This window comes from Xyrauchen texanus, chromosome 26 (genome assembly GCF_025860055.1).
Source record: "Xyrauchen texanus isolate HMW12.3.18 chromosome 26, RBS_HiC_50CHRs, whole genome shotgun sequence".
NCBI classification, from domain to species: domain Eukaryota; kingdom Metazoa; phylum Chordata; class Actinopteri; order Cypriniformes; family Catostomidae; genus Xyrauchen; species Xyrauchen texanus.
The window spans coordinates 34211378-34234681 of NC_068301.1; the positions used below are offsets into that span (position 1 = coordinate 34211378).

At 37.1% G+C, this 23304-nt stretch overlaps 1 protein-coding gene across 2 annotated transcripts in view; it reads left to right on the forward strand.

Moving 5' to 3' along the window:
* Nucleotides 1-354: 354 nt before the first annotated feature.
* LOC127619876 (low-density lipoprotein receptor class A domain-containing protein 4-like) overlaps nucleotides 355-23304 on the forward strand; it is a 136252-nt gene continuing 113302 nt past the window's right edge. The window contains exon 1 of one of the 2 annotated variants that reach the window (XM_052092894.1): nucleotides 355-519. The gene's annotated coding sequence lies outside the window, so the exon portion shown is untranslated. Of the gene's footprint in view, nucleotides 520-14126; nucleotides 14180-23304 lie in introns of those variants that run through there. The other variant, XM_052092895.1, reaches the window with a different exon arrangement.

Below are 23304 nucleotides of genomic sequence, written 5' to 3' on the forward strand. Positions count from 1 at the left end.
ATTGCTTTGGCAAGGATTAGTTCATATAAAGCTACACAGTAATGGCCGACAGGCTTGTTAAATCCCTGCCACGGGGCCAGTCTCTTTGCTTAATAAGCCTTTTGGGAGGGTGAATGAGATTACCCTCCTCTACCACATTAGCACCTCCCATTCCACTATCTCCACCCCTTCATCCCTCCAGACAGATACACTTGGAGGATCCATCCATCCATCCATCCATCCATCCATCCTTCCATCCATCCATCCATCCATCCATCTATCTATCTATCTATCTATCTATCTATGATGACGCGTGTCTGCGTGGTACTCCTGTACTGCAGATGTCGCTGCAGTGTGATTTAAATGAGTCATAGAGACAGACTGAGGGCTGGACTGACTGGAACACAACGGGAGTTTGTGCTCTGCAGAGTTTTGCCGTGAGAGTGAGACAGCCAGTCTAGACGCTCTTGACAGGCTCGTCTGAAGGAGAGACACTTCCCTCTGCGGCTCTGTCCCCATCACCACGACACGTTTACTAACGTAAGACATTTATATCTGGCATATCAAGTTATTTAATGATTGCTGGGAGTGCTGCGAGAGAATAAATGTTCTGCATTTATGCAATGAAAACGAATTAGAAGTTGTTGCAGACAGTCGCAGTGGAAAAAACACTATGCGCGTTCACGTTCTTAAAGGGACCGTCGCCAATTAATTACTACTGCTTTAACGTTTGCTTTGCCGCCGTGACAGAGTATGTGAGTGGAGTGGAGCGGCAACAATTTCCCCTCCGCGCTCAAAGCATTCTTTAATCACTCCAGCTCCAGCTCCAATCGCTCCACAGTAAAGTTATATGAGTATGCTTTTTAATATCACAACCTTCCATGCAGAAGGTGTATGAAAAATACAATGCACAATACTAGAAGAAAATCTACAATGTGCTTTATTAGAACACTAACATTAGCCCAAGACTAAACAAAATCATTTTTATTGCTTACTTTCGAAATATATCGGCAGCATTCTCTGGGTTTGATCAATTTATCTAGATGCAGCGGGGGGATAAAATAGGGTAATAAAATAAATAAATAAATAATAATAAAAAACATCCAATTATTACCAAACAAATTTTTTTTTACTAAATTACCAGAAAAAAAAAAAAAAAACATTAAATTAAATCAAATTAATAAATTACCAAAAAAAAAAAAACTTTATTAGGCCTATGTATTATTGCCTAATTCTTGCCTATTATTTTCTATTATTGCACTTCTTTTAATTAACCTTGCCCTATAATTCTGTGAATGAATATGTGTATATATATATATATATATATATTCGCATTTGCTGAGCGTCCTCATCCGCAAATATATAAGTATAAATTAGCCTACGGCACAAAATGGCTATCAAGATGCAATCAAACTACAAAGTCAAACTACGCAATATTAACATGCGTAGTTTGACTAGTTCAGTTGGTGTTTTACGTTGTTAAAAGTTAAATTGTATTTAATGTAGGACATAATAGCCTACAGTTAAGATTGAGATGCATTATATTAGAATGATGATATGATTATTCAAAATATTTATTAGGGGATATCTGTATTACTGACCTTTATATTTTCTCTCCACAAGTTAATTGATTATCATCGTGTTTTTTGGACACTTTTTTTAGGATTTCACAGCAAACATTTGATCGTGGCAATCACCTCCCCACTTGTGTTCTCCTTCGCCATCCCATCATTAATTTTCACTATATGACAGTTGACATAAGAATAAAGAGACGAGACACAAGCATGTAGTTATGTCAAGCTTTACCGCAAGTTTAACTCAATAATAGGGAGCGTAGAAACAGAAACAGAAAGTAATCTTAATCTGTGATTCCGTTGGACTCTTATAAAAGCTTTTTTACCTCAAATCGAGAACTTTCAATAAGATGAATATACTAAAGCCTGACTTTGATGCAAAGTCAGGCTGTAGTGTTCTTATCTAATTAAAAGTTTTACTGTGCATGTGTAGCCATGCGCAGAAGGCAAACATAGTATGCACTTAGAGATGTAGACAGCTGTTTGTGCTTTGAAAGCAGTTCTTCCCAATATAAATACCCTGAAGCTGTCTGGGCATTATGTATAAAGTTTTGCTGAGAAAGTGACACAATTTGGCTTTAAAGTTACTTATTTGATAAAATGCATTTTGAATTGCACACAATGGCCAAGTATGGAATTACATATTGCGGTAGTAAGAGTAGTATGGGTAGTATGCCATTCCAAACTCACGCAAAAGTAGATATTAGTTAGTAGTGAATGACGATTTGAGTATCAATGACAGAAACCGATATCTAGAGAAGAGGGTGTCTGATAAAATATTAATATATACATAATACAGTTAATGAGAGCAAAAAATAAGATGTACACAAAACTGCAGAAATGAAACAAACACTTATTTGACACAATATTTACAAAAAATTTATAAAAAAGGTAAAACAGGAATAATTTATTACTCATTGACCAGACTGGGAGATTTTGGAACTAACGCAGGGGGTTGTTAGTATTTTGAATTGGACAAGCAGGTAGCATTATCAACCAATAATCTCAAAATGGTCAAATCTCGTCCGATTAATCGGCCTGGCTAATATGTCAGTATACCAATAATTGTTATAGTATGAAAAACAACAAAAGATAAAAGATTAATCTAGTGTATGACACACTAGAATGTATCTGAGGTTATTGCTGGGTTGAGTCTTTTTTGCTGTGTAATGGAGCTCTTACACTGTTATTCCATTAAAGAAGTACATAACAACCTCAGGAGCCAGTTTGAAGCCTAATAACTGATGATGTCTAAGTTGAGCAAGAGGTGAATCACAGACCATGGTTACATTCTCCTTCTCTCTGTCTCACACATATGCATAATTTAGCCTTACTCAGCCCCCTACTGGCACCTTTAATGCGGCTCGGCAGTAATTCTTAGAACGACATCCTCTGACTCATTCCAGGGGTCATTTTGAAAGGCTGAAGTAACACAAAGTGGCAATACGTGGAGCCCCGGGCCCCAAATTCTCCGGTTGTTTCTAGTGACACAAACAAACCAGCATCATGATCTGCATGTCTGACTCTCAGTTTCAAAATCTAACGAGCTACGCTTGTAGGCAGCATTTAAAGGCATTCTAGGTGCAATCCAGATGTAAAGGCTGAAAAATCCCTCCAAGATGGTGAACAAAGCAAGAGAAGTTACGATTAAAAATATAATTCATGTAATATCAAAAACATTGACAATAATAGTTACATTGAATTATAAATAGATTATTTTACCCAATATTTGTGTGTGCTATGTATTTTTATGCTTTTTGAAATTTAATCAAAGTTCCTTTAAAGGCAAGTCAGTCTACTCGGCGGCCATCTTTGGAACATTCCCAATGCTGCTATTTTCTATAGATACAAGCAGTATAAAAGTACAGTTCCTATCTACTTGAATGGGGAAAGACCGAAATCTCCAAAATGGTTGTTTAAGATTACGATTAAGAACATATTTCATATCAGCAGTTAAATCTGACAACAACGGTATCATAAATTGTGCTACATTAGCTCGTATCACACTGAAAAATGCTACTTTTCAGGCTGGTCAAGCTAATGCGCATATACATTCTCGAGTTAACTGACAGGCGATGTCTGTATCTGAAAGGTCTGTCTTGGGCTAAATAATCTCTGTTATAATGTTGTTTGCTTTGCAATGTGCTAACATCAAATACTATTGGAATCAGTTGTCTGTTTTCCATTTTCTGTTGACCTGTCTGAAGCTAATCTAGCTGTCTATGCTGAGTGCACTTCTTTTTTTTTTTTTTTACACCAGTACTGACATTGTTGCATCCAAATAACCCCAAGCTATTGAACTCTGAAGAACTGTTGAAGGCTAAACAATACAGCTGTAACTGTAGTTGATGCAATCCAATCTCAAGTGTGTTAATTACTCAGTAATCTTTTGAATCCTACCACAAATATTTTGATAGCATGACTCCATTTTTCAGTATAAAAGGTGATTTTATTTGTAATTGGTTGTGGTTTTTCAATGTTTTCGAAAGATGCCATGAAATGGTTTGATGAACACAATGTTCTTTACAGTTTTGTGGTATTACTTATTGAAACGGTAAGTTTGGGCATCATATATCGAAGAGGCTTGTCCTTCTTGTTTTTTTTTTTAAACAGCTAATATCCTTAAGTTTAAGTTACAGCCTGGCAAAACCATGGCTATGTTTGTTGTAATATTACCATACTAATCTAATTATTGCTGCAGTATGTAGTTTGTTTACTGGATATTGTATCCAACAATGCAATGCACTCAACTTGACGTTCCATATCCAGTTAGGGTAATGACCTGGAAGTAAAATCTGCTACAATTTGCATCTCTTGTTTTTGACAAATTTTTCAAGATGTATTAACACTAAATTGAATTAGAAATACAAAATCAAGATAACTAGATGCCACCTACATGCAACCTGATAAGGTCATATATATGACTAAAATATAGCATACTACTGTTTTACTTGCTACCTTTGAAGAAAAGTAAGCAGTATACACTGATGAACCAAAACATTATTACCACTCACAGGTGAAGCGAATAACATTGATCATCTCCTCACAAGGTCACATGTCAAGGTCTGGGTAGATTAGGTGGTAAGCGAACAATCATTTCTCATAGTCAATATGTTGAATGCAGGGCAAATGGGCAGAACTAAAGACATGAGCGACTTTGACAAGGGCCAAATTGTTATGGCCAGATGACTGGTTCAGAGCATCTCTGAAACAGCAAGGCTTGTGGGGTGCTCCCGTCAGCAGTAGTGAGTACCTACCGACAGTGGTCAGAGGAGGGACAAACTACAAATCGACATCAGGGTGATGGGCACTCAAGACTCATTGATGGACGAGGGCAAAAAAGTCTATCCCATGTGGTCTGAACTGAAAGAAGGTCTACTGTGGCACAATTCACAGAAAATGTTAATGATGGTTACTTACTGGAGGAATGTCTCACAAAACACAGTGCATCGTACCCTGCTGCATATGGGGCTGCGTAGCCGGAAACTGGTCAGAGTGTACATGATGACCGCTGTCCACCGTCGTAAGCACCTATAATGAGAATGTGAATGTCGGAACTGGACCTTTGAATAGTGGAAGAAGGTCGCCTGGTCCGATGAGTCACGTGGACGGCCATGTACGTGTGCATTGTTTACCTGGGGAATGATGGCACTAGGATGCTCTGTGGGAAGACGACATGCCGGTGGAGGGAGTGTCATGCTCTGGACAATGTTCTGCTGGGAAAAATCTAGGTCTGGCCATTCATGTGGACATCAATTTGCCACATGCCACCTACCTAAACATTGTTGCAGACCAAGTACACCCCTTCATGGTAGTGGTATTCCCTGATGGCAGTGGCCTCTTTCAGCAGGATAATGCACCCTGTCACACTGCACACATTGTTCGAGAATGGTTTGAGGAACATAATGAAGAGTTCATGTGTTGCCCTGGCCTCCAAATTCCCCAGATCTCAATCCGATTGAGCATCTGTACGAAGTGCTGGACCAACAAGTCTGATCCATTGTGGCTCCACCTCGCAACTTAGAGGACTTTAAGGATCTGCTGCTAATGTCTTGGTGCCAGATACCACAGGACACCTTCAGAGATCTTGTAGTGTCCATGCGTTGGGGGTCTGCACTGTTTTGGTGGCATACTGAGGACCAACAGCAGATTAATCAGGTGGTAAATGTTTTGGCTCATTAGTGTACAATGTATACAGTATTCAGTAAATAGTAAGGTGGTGTTGCATTCCGAACATAACCCATGATTTGCTCCTTCCTAATGTGTAAATCTGCTAAAAGTTTATTTTAAATAAAATAGATAAACTTTTAGTAGTAAACTAGCATACTGATGGTTACATTAATTAATGAATGCATGAACAAGCTAAAAAGGAAACTTTATTTTGATTTCTTGGGGTTTCCTATAAGCAGACACAACAAGCAGTGCTTATGACTCATTCACATGCTTTCCATCAACTGTCACTACATTATGGTACATATTGTACATTAATCATGACTCCTGCAGTGATGGAGCATTGGAAAACAAGCATGTTAGCAGCAAGCTACCTATGTACTTGATCTTAATGTTGGAAGACTGCAGATGATTAGGGATGACTAACAGACTGCTGTTTTCCCTTTCTTTCCCTCTCTATCTTTATTTTTTGCCATTTCAGGCACCCTTCCCAGTCTACCCAGGGAGTCTCTCTGTTCTAGCACCGGCTAAGGCTAAAAATTCACAAGGTTTTAGCATCAATCTACAGCTCTAGCGAGAAAGAGAAAATAGGGCCTTTCTGTCTTTCTGCTGGTCTCCCTTTGAAGAAGCTCAGTTTTATTCATGTATGCTTCATAAATATTGATCAGAGTTCTGGTTGAACGCATCTTTTTGCTTTGAAGGCTTATTGATGGACTAGTTTTCTGCAGGAATAATTCATTGGGCAGGAAGAGGGAGCATTAGGGACAGAGCTTGATTTTGAGTCTTTAGTCAAGGCCTGGACTAAGCCTGAAGGTTCTGTGAGGATTTACAAAAAGTGAAAATGATGCCAAGGTTTTTTAGTTTTTAACCTTCATTATTTTTTTAACATTGCTCAATGCTAACTCAATGTTTTTAGCTGAAGACATGAGCACCAACAGCACAGTTTAAAGCAGTTATCACATGATTAAATGTTAAATTTACTGTAGGATGTACACTGTAATACAATCCTTTTATATCTACGGTTAAAAAACGGCAGCTATGGTTGCCAGAAATTCGCCATAAAAATACAGTGCCAAATTTCAGGCAAAACGATATATACATTCATCAAACAAATAAATAGTATTAAATAGCTTCTTTAGGCAAATTAGTTCATGAATTCCTTCTTGGCTAGTGAAAATTATTCCAAAAGAATTCAAAGCATCACGCTCAACTGCTTTAAACTTTTGCTTTTTAACAAATCTTTTAAATGAAAAATCATTCTCATATAGTTCCATTGATTCGTAGATTTTGGGCTTGCATCATGGTTTGCGGAAACTTTCCATTCTTTAATGATTCTTTATAAACTTTTAGCAAAAGTGGAGCCAATGGCTGAGGTAAATATTTCACCACTAGCAGATTTCACTGAGGGAATGGTATAAAAAGATTCTTTCTGTTTTATTTATCTAGCCAGAAGTTTTCCTGCCTTGTCCCCTGACTCAAAGTATGACTGTCTAGTCCTGAATAGCCGAAAACTCCCACCTTCCATGACAAAATAGTATTATATCTGTATTTAAATTGGGTCAATTCTCTGTGTCCATCAAACGACATTCGGCACTTCAGCTCTGCCTCGGCACTTTTAATATTCCCTTCCAACTCAACGAGTTGAGATCCTGTATGATCCGGCCCCTAAGAACCTCCTTAAGTGCCTCCCAAGCCACACCCACAGAGTATACTGAGGACCAATTGGTCTCCATATAAACATTGATTTCAGCCTTTAACATTAGTTGGAATTCAGGATTTTGCAAAAGGGATTCATTAAAGCAGCAACTATATGATTTTGTTTTCTCCGAATGTGGCAACGCCTCTAAATTCACCAGGGCGTGATCTGAGACTAAAATGTTTCCAAGTGATATATATGTATACTTATATATACTGTGTATATGTGTGTGTGTATATATATATATATATATATATATATATATATATATATATATATATATATATATATATATATATATAAAATCTATTCTAGAATAAATCTTATGGGCTGATGAAAAAAATGTCCCTACCAGATTCAAAAGTCTCCAAACATCTTGTGAAGCGTCAATGTTGCTCTAGGGGGCTTACATACTTTTGCTTCTCTATGATCAAGGACTGAGTCCATCAAAAGATTAAAGTCCCCTCCCAATATTATATCATGAGGGGTGCCAGCAGCTTGCAACATCCCTTCAAGATCTATAAAACAGCCCTGATCATCAACTTTAGGCGAATAAATATTAGCTAAAATAAGACTTTGACCCTTAATTTCTGCTAAAACAATAATGACTCTTCCTAATTTATCTTTAACCTGTTTGAGATATTTGAATTGTAGATGTTTACATATCAGTGTAATGACTCCCCTGCTCTTACATGAGCCAGCACTAAAGAAAACATTTCCACCCCTTATCTTCCCAAATTTGTCAGCTTCTTGCGGAAGCATTTTGTCAGATGCATTTCTTGAAGAAACACTATATCATATTTCTTACGTCTAAGAAGATAAATAAACTTCCTTCTTTTTATGGGGTGTCCCAAGCCATTCACTGTTCCGAGACTGTGAATTCTCAGAATTCATTTAATGATTTTGAATAATTTCGACCCATAAATTAGTTTTTAAGTAGCTCTATGAGATGATGCAATAATTTTTGCCCTCTTGTATTCCCATAATATTCTTAAAGATGCACTTCGTAACTTTGTGCTCTTTAGTGATGTCTGTGGTCAAAACTTAACATTGCAAGCAAATTGCGGAAGAACGCTTTACGTCAGTCGTGTTTTGGCACTGCTCTTCTGGCTGATGAATCTCATGATTTGAGTTTACCTGGACATTGACTGTGTGTGATCATGACTGGATTATGTGCTTTTTGTCATGTTGATATTATGTTATACAATTAATTATTTTAAACTGAAATATTACTTGCTTTGATGAAGGTAAAAAAACACTCTTGTTTACATATTTTGAATGAATGAATTTTACATTTATAGTGTTTTTCTGACTACACTCAAAGGACTTTTTCATAGAGAATAGGGGACTCAGTCGCCTCAATCAACACCAGTAAATTTTAAAATTATAATTCAAGTGTTTTATCTACTATTAATGTTTGTATCAATTTAAGAGGTGAAACTGGTGATATGGCTAATACGAGTTTGATGGAAGACTTTTTAATATTATATTGTACATCCTCGGTTGATAATGCAAGTGGACCGTAATACTACAATAGTACTGCTATGCAATGCACAAAATAACACAGTAGACTAAAAACATAAAATGAGGATTCAATAATGATGGGGATAAAATATACTTTATTAAACATGAAAATAATATGCTTAAAAATGCAATATAACAATTACAAGGTCAATTTCAGAAGTCACAAATATTGTCACAATAACTGCTCCTGACAACATAGATCCATCACAATAGGTTTCTAGTAATGTTCCATTCATACAAGCATGTCAAGAAATATTAGCTTCAGCCACCCTACCAGAAAACATATCCAAGCATTATTGAAGATAAACAACTTTATCAAACAGATAACAAATAAACATCCATCCAGATTGTTGCTATGCTGCCCTGAACTGTGTGTGTTACTGAATTGAACAGCGTAGTTAGTTTCTCCAGCCAAAACATGAGACAGCCAGTTCTTCTTTCATGTGTTCCCAGACATGACGTAATGACACAAGGGTGAACATCATAAGCCAGTGATTTTGTGTTAAATCTTACCTGACAGCTCAAAATACAAATATGTTTTATAGACTTACAGTAGTGAATCAGGGTAAGGTAAGAACATTATTTTGAACACTTATTGTTTATGTACTTAATGGCAATTTTTAAACAAAAAAACATAGATTCGTACATAGTGCAGCTTTTAAATAAATTTTTTACAATTCTTAAATTTCAAATATTATAATTTCTCCTTGGATCAACTATAAGACATATATTTATTTAAAACTTTTTGGGTTATTCTGGAAAATATTAAAAACAAGGGGAAATTGGCTGGCATGTAGCATTAATCAGATATATTGTTTATTTTTTACTGAGTTTGATACACGGTAAGCCATTTTTTACTAAATGTTTACATGTTAATCAAAATTTTTTTTCAAAATAAAAGCTTTTAATATATTTTACCCAGGTTTTTTGTGTTTCGATAATGAAAATGGATCCGAATAAATTACTTATAATGTTGATTTTTTTATTTTTTATTATTTAATGTAGTCAGGGTTGGGGAGTAACGGAATACATGTAACGAGATTATGTATTTAAAATACAAAATAATATTAACTGTATTCCACTACAGTTACAATTTAAATCATTGGTAATTAGAATACAGTTACATTCAAAAAGAGATTACTTTGCATTTTATTGTCATTTCTTTAATTTAATATTTAGTCCTTTCAGATGGAAAACATTTATGCATATAAATGATGCGATCCAAAGTGCATTTGAACAGCGGTGAAACACTTTCTTATGATGTGTTACATTCATATGAGCAGACAGAAGTAAGTTGCTCCTCGTTTGCATAAAGTTAAACTTTTCTTAACTTTGAGTTGCTGGACACGGCCACATCGTGTGGCCAACTGTTGCTCTCACACCGGAAATTACCAGCTCTTATTGAAAATTAATGATCTCCTGTCGCTTTGTCATTTCTGATCGCTGTTTGAATGTCCCTTCAGTCTTCATGATCTGTTCCTACCATCGGCTTCAGACTCATGTATGGTTATTTCTACTGCTGGCATCTAACATGCCCATAAGTGGTGAGGCAGGCTGCTCCTCGCCCATAGCCTGCCCACGTCTCTCTCTCTCTCTCTCTCTCTCTCTCTCTCTCTCTCTCTCTCTCTCTGTGTGTCTCCCTCCCCCTCTCCCTTCTCTTCCTGAATGGTGAAGAGATAGCCGAGAGAAACCTGCAGTCCTTCAGCATAGCAGGAAAGCTTCCTGACATAGGCAGGGAATTCATGACGTCCCTCTCTGACCGCACGGTCAAACTGCTCTGAGCAGCAATCTTGCCATGGCCTGAGCTTGGCCAATCTCAGTTGGCCTGGAGTGAAAAGGTCTCGCAGTACTAGGTCTCGCAGTACGAGGTCTCACAGTACGAGGTCTCGAGTACAAATACGACATATGCTATTAAAACAGACTGCTCTATGACTTTTTACCAACCAGATACTTATAAAGAACCTAGTTTGCTTGAGCTAAGCGTACATTACTAGGCTGAAGCTCCTCACTCTGCGCAGCTTCAAAGTAGGGATGGGCATTTTCTAGTATTTCTCTATTCTACAAAAAAGAGTAATCGATAACTCATAAATTAAAATGTAAACTAAAACTAAAAATAACAAGTATGACATGTATGTAAAACGTATATTTCCTTTTATTCACAAATGAGATAACTTCAACAAACTATGCTTTTCTTTTGGGGGACAAATTGTAATAAACAATATGCATTAATACAAATTTTATAAAAAACAAACAAAAAAAACCATTTGCACTCACTCGGAGCTTATATACACTCACTAAACACTTTATTAGGTGCACCTGTACACCAACTTATTCATGCGAATATCTAATCAGCCAATCATGTGGCAGGAGTGTAATGCTTGAAATCACACAGATACAGGTCAGGAGCTTCAGTTAATGTTCACATCAGCCATCAGAATTGGGAAAAAAATTTATTTCAGTGATTTAGACTGTGGCATGATTGTTGGCGCCAGACAGGCTGGTTTGAGTATTTCTGTAACTGCTGATCTTCTGGGATTTTCACACACAACAGTATTTACTCAGAGTGGTGCGAAAAAGCGAAACACACGGATGAAAACACCTTGTTTTGGGGGGTTTTCTCCCCAATTTTGGCATGCCCAATTTCCAATGCGCTCTAAGTCCTCGTGGTGGCATAGCGACTCGAATCTCAGTTGCCTCTTATCACATGGCTTGTTGAGTGCAATACCATGGAGACCTAGCACGTATGGAGGCTCACACTATTCCCCGCGGCATCCATGCACAACTCGCCACGTGGCCCAATGAGAGCGAGAACCACGTTATAGTGACCATGAGGAGGTTACCCCAACGTGACTCTACCCACCCTAGAAACCAGGCCAATTGGTTGCTTAGGAAGCCTGACATGAGTCACTCAGCATGCCCTGGATTCGAACTTGCGACTCCAGGTGTGGTAGTCAGCGTCTTTACTTGCTGAGCTACCCAGGCCCCTCGGAAATGCCTTCTTGATGAGAGAGGTCAATGGAGAATGGCCAGACTGGTTTGAGCTGACAGAAAGGCTATGGTAACTCATATTACCACTCTGTACAATTGTAGTGAGCAGAACAGCATCTCAGCATGCACTCAGAGGCAAATGGGCTACAACAGCAGAAGACCACATTGGGCATGGGCACTTTATGAGGTCCATAATGTTTTTAATAAAATGCTCTGTGAGTGTAGAAACCAATACTGACAGCATTAGGATAACACGCACATAATGTCTACAGAAGTCTGCATTAAGGCCTCACATTTTAATCATTTCATGTTATTATTCAGAAAAACAAGTGGTGAAAGTTGTCTTAATAAAATTTGTTTAGAGACTTAATGCACATACACACAAACAAAAAGCAGACCCCTCGTCCATTGGTTTGCATGACTCCAACAAGAACCAAATATCAATAGAGTGGAGTTCTGAATCAAAATAATGCAAGTATTGCCACACATGGCTTTGCTTGAAAGCACATATCATCTTCTCTTATCCAACACCTCGATGACGCACATCCACAGTGGACTCAATTGTAACTGCAAGATTTGGTGAGAGAACATTTTCGATATTCAAGTAGCGTTTTTAATATTCAACAAGCTGGTTAGTCGATTACTCATGCACAAGCCTAATTCAAAGTCCCTATTTACTCTTGTGCTCATTTTGCTGTCTTGCGATTTGATTGGCTGTTGCTCATTAATGCTGGCAACTGTCCCACTTTAGCCAGGATTCCCGTATTTTGACTGAAATGAAGATGTACTTCACAGACATTGTGTCCTGTATTGAAGCACCAAAATGCTCAAGGGGACCCCTCAGTCACCATCAGTCTAGTTTTGTATCTTGAATGGGCAACAGCCTTCAGTTTGGTAGGCTAGACTTGGTTTATTAAGTTAAATGGTTTAGTTGGCTGCTAATGCTTTGGGAAGAAACTGAATAACAGCAACATTTTAAATTAAGTAATTTATTTTTAGTGGCTAGTTCATTGCAAGCACGTCTCCATCATAATATCTTTGCTTGTGTTCTACAGAGGAAAGGCATAATAAGGGTGAGTAAATTATGAGACAATTATCATTTTTGGATGAACTATTCCTTTAATGCTAAAGATGAACCAATGAAAATAAATATTTTATTTTAAAGTGCATAGTCATAAAATGCCATAGCATTGCATAGGTCGTTGTTTTATAGTAGAGAGAAGCTTTGTGCCTCATACCACAAATGAAGACTTTGTCTTTTCGAAGCATTTGTCTGTCTTCTGTCATTGCTGCCAAGCTCTGGCGAGCTCTTGTGGAACATATTGCATGGATATGCCCCAAATTAACGCCTGTGGGAGATGAATTCTCATAGGTCCAGATGGAGATGCTTTAGGCCTCTGTAGCAGTTCTTTTATACCCTCCTTGGGCAAAGCCTATGACCCAGGCCATACCCCTCTGGTGCGCCTTCCCTGAGGACAGAGTACAATACAGTATTTAGTGCCAATGTAATGGAGAGTGCGTGAAGTTAGTATGGTCCACAAAAGGCATCTAGGCAGCCTTGGCCTGATCGCACGGGTGCAGCATATTAGCCCAGCATCCCACTAGCCATTTACTTTTTCAGCCGTTAGTGTCATTTACATGAGAAAGTGATGGAGTGTGTCGTTGTGTTTGGCTGCATCTTTGGTTATTAGGCATTAACAACCTCAGCGACTACTATTTAGAGTTAATGGTCTTACCCACTCAAAGAGAACTTCCAACTAGGATCGGCAAATATAGTTTAAAAATAATCTTGTATCTTGTTATATTTCAGCCTTTTTGACAACATTTGATAGCTATCTCAATAATTATGTATCTGATCTTATATGAACTGTATATATGCTCTGAAAGGACTTTTAAGGAATAGTTTACCCAAACATTGATTGACATGATTTGATTTGAAAGTAAATATCAACTTATATTTCAGTCTTTTCAGTGATCTTATGTCTTCAGAAGACTGATAGGGGTGCACAATATATCGATAGCCAATAACTGGGAAAATTCAAATATTATCGGGCCAAAATTGGAATTACCAGTGATATTTTCTATATTTTATTTGCTTGCGGCAGAGAATCTCTGACTGCCTGTGACTGCTTTCTTTGTTAGGCAGTCTCAAGTGTCAGTGCATGTCCTGTCACTCTGTGAGGATCATTTCAACATCAATGCACTGTTTCGATGTTTTGGGGCTCATTTTAAATCGGGATCATCTGCTGTAAGTAATGATATGCATTAAACATATTCAGTTTATGATTAAGTAATAAGGACTAGGAGATGTCGTGTTGTGCACTATTTTCTAGGGAAGCACCGGTATGGAGTTTGCCGATGCGATAACCGCTAATTTTACTATTTGAAATCTGTATCTGAAACGGCTGGCTAATTAATTAATTAATTAATTAATTAGTAAAAATATAACTGACTTGAAACCAAATATGTGGTTTGACTTTACAGACTTACCAACCCTTAACTGCTACTATTGGAGGTTTGGCGGATGTAATGTAATGTAAACCACTTCTTGTCAAAAAGACGTTTTTTACTGAGGGTTTAAGGTGTTTTTAAAAAAAAAATGTATGGAGCTTGACAGCCTGGAGTCACTATTCACTTTTGTTACATGGCAAAAAGATGTGTAAGGATTTTAAAAAATAAGAATTTTGTGTTCAACGAAGAATGGGTTTGGAATGACTTAAGGGCGAGTAAACAAAAAAGAACATAATTTGTATGAATTATTCCTTTTAAAGGGTGAATATTATTTTTTTTCTTCTTTCCAATCTGAGGAACCATCATTTCAACCAAACAGCCATTGTTTCCCAGAAAATTCCTAATGTTTACAGTTAAATAGATGGTTAGTTTAGACACGCTCTTATTCTGACATTTGGAGTGACCTCTAACCTTGTGGTAGACGACTTCTCTTACAGAGAGCAATCTTGGTGAAAATTGTTGCAGAATATTTAAATAGTAATACATAAATGCTAACACACGGAAATGTGTCTCTTTCATACACGTGCCTCAACTTTTCTTTGTGAAAACAGTGAGAGCAGGGCTATAAATGTTTGCTTATTCTGTGGCAAACTCTGCCTGCAGTTGGCACGGTTTCACTCGAGATTTGTATGTTTGAGTGAGTGTGTGTGTTCGTATCAGAACAGAACAGTACCGTACAAGCCCTCTTTCTTTAGATTGTACAGCTGTGTAGCCTGTGTCTCGTCATCTGTTAGAACAGAGCGCCTTTGGAAAGAAGCTCCGGAACATTGTGAATGCAATCAGATACATTCAAGAACACAGAGACGGAACAGCCCAATCTGATAAACACTTCAGATACAAGAACGCTCAAGTTGTAAATGTTAAAACCTGCTATGTTTGAGCTTGTACGGCAAAATAAATAAATAAAATAATCGACCCATTTTGTATTCTGTCTATAAAGTTGTCCTAGTCTGACAGCACATAGGACAGTATGCGCTATCTTTCTAGAGAACTGTCCAGTGATGGATGGATAAAAAAAATCAGTATTTTATAAGACAGTATTTTTAAGTCAACATGAAATTAAAATTTAACCTATTTACTTTAAAGGAATAGTTATTTCTAGACTTTCTAGTTTTTCTTGTGAATCAAGTGATTTTTGTGTGGTGCTTGGACTGCTCATTAATATATTTTGAAACCAGTCATTCAGGATGCCCCTATGTAGGCAGTAGACAGCAGGACAGCACACTAGGGTTTGGAATAGAGCATTTTTTAATTCACCCCTGCAATGTCAGATGTAACTTTGTAAGTTCAAGCCACCCATCTCATTTGTAAACTTGGGACTTTTAAGACACACCTTTAGAATGTAGCTTAATTTCTCTAGTGTCCTCATATATCAGGCGAGCAGACGACATAGACATGCCTAAATTCAACACATGGCCTTTGAAGTTAAATGTTTAGTCTACCAGCAGTATGTGTGTGTGTCAAGGTATGTGAGGATGAGATAGCGATCACCCCCCCACCCCCCACCCCCCAACCTCCATGCACGTACGGTCAATGTATTTCCTCGTGTGTCCCACAGGAGACCTTGTGTCCTGTGCGTGACCTCTATACCGAGACACACACACACACACACACACACACACACACACACACACACACACACTTCTGAAGAGCAGTCAATGACCCCAGAGTCTAGACGCTGTTAGTGCTACCGTAAGAGCCATTGATTGGTTTGAAGCTGACACTTCAAACATTATTGAGAGAGAGTTACTGACGGAGCAGAGGCATATGGAAACTCCCCCCAGGCATTAATGTCATGGCTTTTTTGCTTACCGCACCTACACTTATGATACACACACGTGCATCCATTTCCATGTCTATAGGGACCTATAGGGACTCATTCCACTATGGAGTGCTGTGGTCTAGTCAGACCGGTCCATTGTAAAACACTGCAATGCCGATTTCTTTACATCTAGATTGCATATGATAATTACAACATTTTTTTGTATGTTTAGTATTAGCTTAGTTCTGATTCGCTGGCATTCATATGGCCATGCCCAAACATCCTGTTCATCTTGGGAATGTTTGGAAGGACATCAGTGATCATTTTCACTGTTTTTTTTTTTTATTTATTTTAGTCATCATTTTTGTCTTTTGACAAAAATTTCCTTTAAAATTTGGCAATATTTCGTCTTGTCGCATTCATTAATTTTAGTCAAATTGACACTAAGTTTAGTCAACAAAAATAATATTTAGTTAACGATAATGTGCAAAATTACAAAGTTTGGTCTGTTACAGTTTGATGTATGTTTAACCAAATATTCTAATATTTTGAGGAATATATTGCTCAACTGCTTACAATTATGTAAACACGTATCAAATATATTAATATGTTTCATATGTTGTTTAAGATTAAACAACATGAAAAACTCATGAAAACCCTCTGTCAACAAAATGTTAAATATTAAATCAAATATAAATAAAAAAATATTTAGTGCATTGGTAATAGCTTACAGTATTATTTTTGTCTAGTCATATTTTCATCAACAGAATGTTTTAATGAAAACTGCGTTTAATTATCATGATGCGTCTTTTTCATCTCGTCTTTAACATGGTGATAACTTGGTAACCAAGCTTTCCACAGTATAAAGATAGAAATGCACTAAAATATCACCAATTCAAGTAACATTAAATGTTTACCAAAGTTTAAATGCGAGTTTGATTAATTGAAAGAACTAGTCTCCACATATGTTGCATTTTCATTGCAATGGGCATTACATCTCTTAAACTCTCATCTACCACAATATTAATCTGCCGGTAGACTGTGGCTATCTGCTTTTTAAACAGCAATCCTTCGTGATTCATGTCAGGGCGGCAATGCCAGCGTCAAGCGGCACTTTGAACTCCACACAAGTGCTTGCAGTCTCATTCTGCATTTTGGTGATAGTTAAGACTTGATGTGCTTCTATAGTAATTATAGTGTGATTTACATTGAAAAATACTTGATTTTTGTCACAAGTCCCATTTGTTATGCTGCATACTATATTAAAAATATTAGGCAGTATACAGTATATACTTTGCAGTATGTAAGCAATACTAGTAGTATTCCATTCTGAACATTTCCCTTGACTTTATTGAGGTTTACCACCACTGCATCTCTCTTCTCTCTCTCTCTGCGCTTGTCATCCTCACACCTCTCTTTCTCTCTTTTCTTATATCGCCTCTTTTGTTTTGTTATAGTCTGTCACCCCGGTACCTAATGAGACGTTAACATGCTTGTGCCTTTCCATGCATTCTCTCCATTTTTCTCTCTCGTCTTCTCGCGGCTCCTAAAGATAGACATTCAGTCAACACCTGAGGGCCACGGGAAGCAGGGGCGGTTCTAGACGATTTTGACTGGGGGGGGCAGGGTGGGCCCGTGTGTGCTTGTAAAGGGGGCAAATGTATTATACCTTAAATGTCCCCTGTACACGTATAAAACATAAGTTGCTGTTTTAATATATAAACAAATAGGCTCATGACAAATGTTTCAATTAGTCAATACACCCTAACATTCTGGTTTTACCCACAAATTTTAAGCTATGCTGCCATGCTGTTCTTCAGAATGACTAATGCAGCAACATTCTTGGGCAAAATTAATGATAGGCTACATCAAGATTTTAGGTTAGAATTTAATCAGTAGGCTATAATCAGCAGGTACAGGTCTTGTAAAATGGTCACCATTTCCTTTAAGTGTCTTTTTAAGATTTGTTAAGCACATTTTAAAATTCACTAGTTCATTTTAAATGGTCCAGTGTAACAAGTGATTTTTTAAATCTATCTATCTCAATTACTGTGAGATTAAAATGGTTGTGTGCATCGTTATATGTGAACAATAAGATGGCTTTAATGTGTTTTTTAAATCATTATTATGTCTGTCAGTGTCTATGTGCATTCCGTATTGAGCACGCTTGACACGCATGCCTCTTATTAGAGATTGCTGTTGCTAATAATACGTTCAATTCTGCGTTATTGAGCACAAGTGTTCCTCTCCCTTGTGATTGGTGCGCCTTAAGTGTTTGATTGATAAATGGTGTGCATAAAGAGGATGTCGTGTTTGTTATCTTCCCTGTAAACTATTTAGTGCTTATCTTGCATTTAATTTGCAAGAGAAGCAACAGGATCAACTCTGAAGCTTTGTTGTCTCTCTCGGTTAGTCGCGTGTTTGCTTTTTATTCTTGCTGCTGAACCCAACAGTACCAATATGAATCTGCATATATTATTAGGTTGAAGTGGTGATCTTAGTATATAAAAGCCTTTCTCACTGAAGGTAAGGCATTTATTTGAGCTTTAGTGTGGAATTTTATGTTTTTAAGTGTATTCATAATTAATTTGCCATTGCAGGTGCAGTGTGGACCTGTATAATGCTAGCTGCGGTTTCTTAACGGTTTCTTTACATCTGTTTCTGTATGATGTTTCATCAGTCACTTCATTGTTTGTTGTGTCAAACATTTGACACTACATTTGTCTCTTTTCTGCATTGTACAGTGCAAAATACTAAATTAAAGAAAATACTTCATTATAAATGATACAAGTGTGTACTGTATATTGTTCCAGAAATTAAAACCCGACAGATACACATACAAAAAAATATTTGATAATGAATGCTTGCCAAATCAGAGCAATCTGTAATGCATTCAGGTGCATTCAATAAAGCAGAAAATCAGATCCAGATTTGGTTTCATGGTAATAATGTGGGAAATTGTGCTAGAAAAGTAACTTAACTTTTACACATTTACACCAGCATGTGTACTCCACATTAAGCAGAACTGAAACTGGAGCTAGCAGGTCCAAAGATGAATTTCTACCTTATCTCCAGAAGTTGTTGGCTCGTTATTTTTTGACATTCGGTTTTTCCTACTAGCACTCTCTGGAGCCGACAATTTTACAACAATATCATTAGCACAATTAGGCTAAAGAATATATGACTACATCATACAGGCATATAACATTGAACTCTGTCAGCGCTTGTAGCTGGATAAATATTCCTAATAATGCTCCGATATGCTTTCATTGACTAGCGCTTGTAAGGGACCGTCAGAAAACTCTACCCACAGCACTAAAACGTTGGAGGTGACCAAAGTATTAATTCAATTAAAGTGTAAGTTATACATACAATGAACAAACTTTAGAATGTGTAAAGGTGTTTTTTTTTAATTTTTTATAAATGTTTAAGACTGAGCATGCAAGGCAGTTGTATTGAACACTTAGACACCAGTGATGTTTTAGCACAGTGTGGACTTTTTAGACCATCTCTTATGAACCACAAGGAAATATTTGATAATTATCTTTATGCAGTCATAATGTATTGATATTTTGTTTAAATCTAATATGTTTGGTCTTTATTATGATGTGTGGTTACTGAACTTTCAGTGGGATGGAAAATAAGAATACCACTCTTACTATTCTACCACTCTGATTTAGGGTGGCAGACCTATTGACATGGGGACCTGGCAGCCCGCCCCCCCTCATTTTCTGTCTAGACAATTTTTTTAGCACAAATCTCTCCCACTATTGTTGTTGTTGTTGTTTTTTCATACAGGCTGGTTTTACCTCAACTAGCTGTTCTGATGTATAATTACAGGTATAGTTCTCCTAAAAATGTAAATCATTATCCACTGCCATTTTATTTAAAAGTAGGACATGTATATTCTTTAAAACATCTCTTTTTGTGTTCCACAGAGGAAAGAAGGTCAAATGGGTTTGCAACACCATGAGGGTCAGAAAATTATTTTAATTTTTGTTTGAACTATGCCTTTAAGACAGAAACTCTCGAATAACCCTGTCAGCAAAACGTATAAGGTCAATTAGAAAGGACGAAATGAAGCTCAAGTCTGCACTCCTCCAGCCAATAACACCAACCAATGAGCTGTGGAAATTTCTGCTGCAGATATATTAGACTCCGTTCAGACACTTTGTATTGACGGTGTTCTTTTTTAAAAAGCTGTCCCCTTGATGCGAGTACACTGATACAGTCTACGACAAGGTATCAAGACTAAACGGCTGCATTAGCATTTATCAGAGAAAGTATCTGATTCTGCTTGTGATATAGTAATCTCACTCTCATATTGAGCTTTAGTCCTCTACAGTCATAATAAATTATATTTCAGTGGACTGGATTTTTTTTCTTGCAGGATGAGAGAGATTTTGTCCCTGTACAGGCCTCTCAACCTTTGATAACACCAAAAAGTACCATAAAGTGCAATGGAATTACCACTGGTTTTTGGACATGGGACCAGGGGTGGAAAGAGTACTGAAAAATAATACTCAAGTAAAAGTACTGTTACTTCTTAAAAGATTTAGTCTGAGTAGAGTAAAAGTACCTGTCCTAAAAACTACTCAAGTAAGAGTAAAAGAGTAGCTCATTTACAAGTACTTGTGAGTATTGAGTACTGATTATGCCACTTTATAATAAAAACTTTATGCTGCAATTTAAAAATGTAGCACACATACCAAAATTTAAATTCCCTTTCATGGCTGTTTGCCAGAAAGAATAAAAAAAATAGTTGTTTTATAGGTTTTTGTGACTGCCAACTTTTAAAATGCATCACTTATCTATGATACTGTAAACACTACATGAATCTGATTTAAAAATAAAAAGGCGACATGATTACAGAAATGAAATTTTTATTTTCAATATAATGTATTGAAAATTACATTAAAATCAGTTTATGTATAGGGTCTAAATTTCCCATAATGCCAAATGAGAGAGTTATTGTTGCGCATAAAACGCTTTCAAAACAATGCAATGAATGTAAAAAAAAACAGGGTCACTTGGCACAATAGAGGCGGTAGAGCAGTTGGTACAGGGGCCACATCAGGCTTTAAAGGGATAGTTCACACAATTTTAATTCTCTCATTATTTAGTCACTCTCATACCATCCCTGATGTGTATTACTTTCTTTCTTCTGCAGAACACAAGTTAAGATTTTTAGAAGAATATTTCAGCTCTTTTGGTCCATACAATGCAAGTGAATGGGTGCCAACGTTTTGAAGCTCCAAAAATCATGTAAATCAGCTTAAAAGTAGTCTAATCCATGTGACTCCAGTGGTTAAATCCATGACTTCAGAAGCCATATGATAGATGTGGTGAGAAACAGATCAATATTTAATTCCTTTTTTACTATTAATTCTCCTCCCTGCTCAGTCAATCTCCATGTGGCAGGGCGGAGGGCAGGGCCGGGTCATGATCCTACACACCCGGTCCCGTATTAGGCTAATCAAGCCTCCGAGAGGGATAAAGGTCAACTGCAGAGGATCGTGCGGGAGAGAGAGATCATTTACGGACATATGTGTGTGTTTGTCTTTTGTTTAAGTTGTTAATTAAAATATTATTTACATTGTCAAGCCGGTTCTCTCCGCCTCCTTTCCCTTGAACGACGTTACACTCCACATTAACTTTCACTTTCTTCTTTTTGTTTTTGGTGATTCACATTCTTCATGCATATTGCCATCTACTGGTCAGGGAGTAAATAATAATAATATCTAAAAATAATATCTATCTGTTTCTCACCCACACCTGTCATATCAATTCTGAAGTCATGGATTAAACCACTGGAGTTGTATGTCTTACTTTTATGCTGCTTTTATGTGCTTTTTGGAGTGTCAAAATGTTGGCATCCATTCACTTGTATTGTATGAACCTAAAGAGCTGAAATATTCTGCATCATCAGGGGTCGGAATTATAAAAAACGAACTATGTTATTACAAATATTATTATTAAATGTATTTTATTACATTAATACTATTAAAGCTACTCAAGTTATTCATCCAAAAGTAGTGAGTGGTTTTCTCATTACCTTGTTATTGTTGTTGGATTAATAGCCTTTATATGATATATAGACTACTAGACAGAGCTCAGTTCGGTTACATGTACACTTCAAGTCCAACATTTGATATGTCCAACAACATACGTTCACTTTAGACCAAACCGACTGCATTTACATTAATGCTTCATCAAGACGGCACTGGCGGAATTATAAAGTGTATTTGATCATTTAGGTATGTACCCACATTAGCACTCAAACATTAACTACCTGTCAATCAAACAGCACGCAGCTACAGACAGGAAATAAAAAGTAAATCTTTTATATTTTATCTAGATCAACCAACCAGTGGTGCTATCGCGACTGATGTAATGTCCACCCCTGTTTCTAGATGTAGAACATAGGCTAAGTATAGGAAATTACTCAAAAGTTTATCATCGATATCGTGGACATCTCTCTTTTTATTTTCTGATAAACATCAAGATTGTTTTATCGCCCAGCCCTATTGATAACATGCATTAATCTCTCACATCAACCCAATAATATCAGTGATGGATAGATAAATTACAGGTTATGTCATAGACACAGAATCTAGTAAGCAGACATATGAAATATACTTCGATATGTTTCTCCAAAATCTACATCTACATATTTCCATTTACATTTATGCATTTGGCAGATGCTTTTATCCAAAGCGACTTACAGGGACAATTCCCCCGGAGCAACCAGGACACAATGGTGGTGGCTGTTGGCATCGAACCAGCAACCTTCTGATTACCAGTTATGTGCTTTAGCCCACTACGCCACCACAACTTCATACATATGTATACTTATTCCAAAGTGAATAGCTTGCATGGTAGCTCATCTCATAGACTGTTGAACTCTTTGAACTTTGAGGATGAGGACCCAGGTTCAAAATCAGCCAAGAATTTAATCTGACACGTGACACGACAGACTCTGTCGTGTCACGTGTCAGATTGAATTCTTGACGCAACACGAAATGATGTGATTGCTTCAGAAAATGAGCTTTTCATTTCGCTTCTGTGTTTTAAAACAGTCGTTTAATGTTAGGTGTTGG